This window comes from Homalodisca vitripennis, unplaced genomic scaffold (assembly GCF_021130785.1).
Source record: "Homalodisca vitripennis isolate AUS2020 unplaced genomic scaffold, UT_GWSS_2.1 ScUCBcl_465;HRSCAF=2523, whole genome shotgun sequence".
Classification (NCBI taxonomy): Eukaryota; Metazoa; Arthropoda; class Insecta; order Hemiptera; family Cicadellidae; genus Homalodisca; species Homalodisca vitripennis.
In genome coordinates, this window is record NW_025776617.1 from 15,928 (window position 1) to 21,236 (window position 5,309).

Consider the following 5,309-nt stretch of genomic DNA (forward strand, 5'->3'; position numbering starts at 1 on the left):
ATAATGAAGGACATGTAAAAGTTTTTACAATAATACTTACTAGATAGTATAACAATACCACAGAATAGTTGTTGAAAAGATAATTTTGGTTAGAACAGATAGGTAATATTTAACGAAGTTAGCAAAGTGACAATGATTTTTAAGAATTGTCATGATAAAATAGGACTTAATTTGATAACTGCCATACTTTTTTATTGTTTTAGAAGTAGGAATTATTTATTTTAATTGTTAGAATTTAGTTAATGAAAATTTATTGATAAATATCATAACAAAATTATTATATCAATAATTAATTCTTAAAAGAATTACAAAGGTAATTATTTAAAAAGCCTGTTTAATTTTGAGGCGTAGAAAAAAAAACTTCAATTAGTAGGTACTGAATATGGTAGGAGATTAAATAAGTAACCTTTATTTGCTGTATTGTGGAGGAAGTACAATCAACATACTAAGGTACGTCCTAATATTGAGCATCCTGAAGATAGTGGTTTATCCGAGATTCCGGGAATTCCAGCTCAGGACATCGACGCAGACCGGGACAAGGGCAATTTTTCCGCCAAGTATCTGACTTTGCAATCCTGCCAATAAATCTCGTACAACCGTCAATCTGGTTACCTGGAATCCTATAAAAACCTGTAACTAGCATTAAAGTTAAATTATATATATAAATATATTATATATATATATATATATAAATATATATATTAGTTAGCAAAAATACCTATTCCAGTAGTTTACCCAGTATTTGTACAATACATACAAACACAATACATTTTTAACTCATTTCTGTGTTAAAAAAGCATGATAAATAAAAAATATGTTATTATGCATACGGAAAGTGCTTCATAAAATCATCTGGCTGTGTGTCCGTCTGCTCTCTTATTTTTTAGTCGAGAAAATAATATATAAAATATTCCAGTAATCATGACCGTATGTGTTCCATATGACACAAACAGAATAACAAGCGCGGCATCATCACTGATAACTATTGTACCCAGTAAATCGACTTACTTGTTACATACCAAGAGATCTTATTTGGCAATTGACATAAATGCAAGTGGCCTACAAACAACATATTCTCAAGACCGTCCATGTTTCACAACGACAAACACAGAACAACAAGCGAGACATCATTACGATTGGATATTGTATCCAGTAATGAACTTCTTGTTACATACCAAAATACTAGTTGCCTATCTCATAAATATAAGGATAATTACAGTAACATGTACTTAAGGCCGTCTCTGTTCCATATCGACAAAAAAACAGAATAACAAAATCGAGACATCATTACGTCTTGGTTATTGTATCCAGTAAATCGAACTGCTAAATAGATATGAGAGGTCGTATTGCCAATCCTCATAAATGTAAGGTTTGTAGAGATAACGTATGCTCAAGACCTTCTTTGTTCCATAACGAAAAAAACAGAATAATAAACGTGACATCATTACGCTCGGTTATTGTACCCAGTAATCGACTGCTGGATAGATACATGAGATTGTATTGGCTAATGCTCTTGATAAATGTAAGGTTTGTAATGATAACGTATGTTAAAGACCCGCCATAACGAAAACAAACAGAATAACAAGCAGGACATCATTACAGTTGGCTATTGTAGTCAGTGGTCGGCTATGTAACAAGAGAATACGGGGAGCTATTCTTAGGTATTTATTGTACTTTTAAGAGTTTATTAATTACAGATAAATATGTACGTAGTTGATAATATATCCTACTTCATATGACATTGGAAGTAATGTGTCAACGTAATAAACTGTTTCATTAGTTTCATATTTATGAGTTTGAATATTTATAAAAATCTTGTTACGTTTTTAGACGTAGATGTATTTTTAGACCAGGGACACCTAAAACGAAAATCCATGTCAAAGATACAAATTCAATGCAATGTTATACACTATTAAACCTGACATCCTAGTTATGTTTTAAAAAATCCTATTAAAAAGTCTAACTGTTGTAACTAAGGAAACATTTACCAGTTTAAAGTTTTATCCCCTACCACTTCATATAATTAAACTGACCAACAACACATAAACATAACTTAAGAGAATAATAAGTTTGAAATAATATGTATGTCGAAACAGGTGCTACAACAGCTACTCGTAAACATGCGGCAATCAAGCCGCAGGTCGTAGCCAGTGTAATACTGTAGTGCAGTGTCGACTGTCTAATCAGATAGCTAAATACAATATTATCCAGTACTAAATACTGTTTTAAAGGTCTATATTATTGTTCAAATAAAATTTCAGAAGCAGTCTTTTACCAATTATAACAGTAGAGTAACTAGTAAGGGTATATTTTGTTATTTTCATTGCAGCAATTACCCGGTGGAAAACAGGTTTCCGTGAGACAACGTAACAAATTTATTAATTTTGTATTCGCTCACCATCCGTACTCTCAAATCACGTGACCGCGGCGCGTGGCTTGAGGGAGACCGGGGTGACGTCTTGTTTTGTCAGTTAAATCAAAGTTTACTACATACGTAACCTGTTTGTCGGGTTTCTGCTTGCTCGGTAAGGGAGTAGACTGGGACTAAGCGACCAGTTCAGAGTTAACCTATAAACTCGAAGACTTGTGCCCTATACACCTACACTCACGTATCTTGACTGTACTGAAGCTTACCGAGTAACTAGACTGCTGCATATTATAATTAATTTGTACGTTGAGTCTCACCCTTTTGAAATTTTCTAGGTACCCCCGGCTTATTTGATGTGACCCAGCTTAACATGTAATAGTTTGCCCTTTTATAAAACTCTGCTCTATATCGCGTAATATTGTCGTAGCTATTTGGTAATCCGTTGTTGTCTGTTTATAGGTGCTTTCAAGAAACTTTTTTATTGTAGGAGTATAAAGTTAAAATATACTCAATAAAGTAAAGTTAAGAACGAATCGATATATGGTAATATATAAATATATCGAAAGCACCAAAAAAGTAAGTGAGGAGAGCAGAAATTTATTAGAAGAATTTAAATTTGAGTGAAAGGATATATAATTTTAATTTATTTAAATTTAATAAATCTTTTTTGAAAAGATCTTTTGATTTCATTTTTATATTGATCATTAAAAAAAATTAAAAGTGTTAAATTTTTAGTTTAATTTTTATTATAATAAAAACCTTTTATTTTCAGAAGAAGTTTCGTTTTATTTCTTTTAGCAAGTAAAAGTCCAACCACGTAATTAGTTTTTATACCGACCTTTCGGTATAGTCTAATCTGAAATGTTTTTTTATTTTACGTCAGATTTTAAAGGAAAAGAAAGTCTTGCTGAAACTTTCACCAACAACTCAAGAAATATATAAAATTATATGAAAAACAACTTGCCAACAGGTGAATAAGATTTTCTACCCTACACAGAAATAGTAATGAAAACAAGAATAAATCAATGTTTTAAATATTTTCAATCACAAGGCAGATTAGTGTCATAAATAGACCAAATTATGATGTTGATGCTAACGTAAAAGTTAGCACACTTGGTAAAAGACGTAAAAGGCCAAGATTATCGAAACGTAACTGTTGACGGATTCGATAGGGAGTCATCTTGGACATTGTGAGAGATTTTTATGTAAATAAAAAAATGTCCCATCCTTGCAAGGAACTTCTTCCTGTGCTAAAGAAAAAATAAACTTCCAGTGGGGTGAAACCTCTCTCCGGCGAGTGCTTAAGGAAATGGGGTTTAAGTGGAGAAAATGTGGTTGCAAAAGAAAAATACTTGTTGAAAGACCCGACATCGTGAATTGGCGATATAAGTATTTGAGACAAATCAAACAGTTCAGGGATATTGGTAAAAAAAATATTCTATCTTGATAAAACATGGGTCGACAGCAATATTACATTTCAAAAATGTTGGCAATGCCCGGAAATTGATGGTGTTTTACCCGACATTAACTAAAAAATCTGTTAATTGTTGTTGATATAGGTTCAGAAGACGGATTTTTGGAGGGAGGGCGACTTCTGTACAGGGCAGATGCCGCTACAGGTGACTATCACGGCCAAATGAACTCTAATAATTTCGAAAAATGGATAACAGAAAGAGTGATTCCAAACTTGCCAGGGGAATCGGTCGTTGTAATCGACAATGCACCGTACCACGGCGAGCAACATGACAAAGTTCCTACCAAGTCTAGCACAAAGTAAATTATGTTACAATGGCTTTTACGGCACGGGCAACACTTGGAAGAAACGAGTGTAAGGAAAGCAACGCTTTACGATGCAATTCAGAGATTGAAGCCACCAACAAAAGTCTTTTAAAATAGATAAATTACTGGAAGAGTTTGGTCACATCGTTTTAAGACTACCGCAATACATGTGCGATCTGAATGCGATTGAATTTGTATGGGCCAACGTCAAACAACACGTAAGAACAAAACATACGTCAGGAATTATGTCACTTGATGCATTGAATCATTTGGTACTTGAAGCCTTGACTTCTGTCTCACCATCACTTTGGAAAAAGTACACTAACCATGTGCAAAATATTGAAAAGGAGTACTGGGCAAAAGATAGCATAACTGAGGACGCTATTGACGAGGTTATACTCAATCTGGGAGAGGACAGTGGAGATGAATCATCGTCAAGTTCTTCAGACGAAGAGGAAACCACTCATCTTGAGATCACCAGTGACATGGAAGAGGATGACGACTTAGCCCAGCCGCTACTTGAGAATGATAACTGATAAAGGTAGATTGTTTTGCCTCAATTATATAAATCTCTTAGAGACATCCTAAGTGTTTAAATAAAATTGTGTTTCATGTTAATGATGTATGCTTATTTTTATTTATTAAATATAATAAGACAAAGAAAAATTTCCGTATAACTTTTTTTATAGTGTGGATATTTTAAGCTTATTTAGTTTACAGCTGTAATTTGGAAACACACGCAAATAAATAACAATCTTATTAGTTTTTTAAAGATGTAGTACCGTAATTCTTTAGCATTGTTAAAATTCTTCCCGCAATTTTCTTTCTTCTTGCAATTTTGTTTCAAGTTTTGTTTTCTATTTATAAATATATTTTCATGTGTTTCATAAGATTTTAATTAATATCACAAAGCAGTGCTAAAAATAATAATACATTTTTAATAATAAGATGTTAATTTTATTCATACTACTGTAAATTTATACGTACAAATATATAATTAAATTTTACAATTGTATAAGTTTTTACTTATTAAAAATAGTAATTATGTTTGTTTTATTCACACGCTGTTAACTAATAGTACTGCAAATAAAATTTAAATAATTTGAAATGTCGTTTTTTTATTTGTATCCCTCGTACACTAAGCGTCAAGCGATTGCATTGT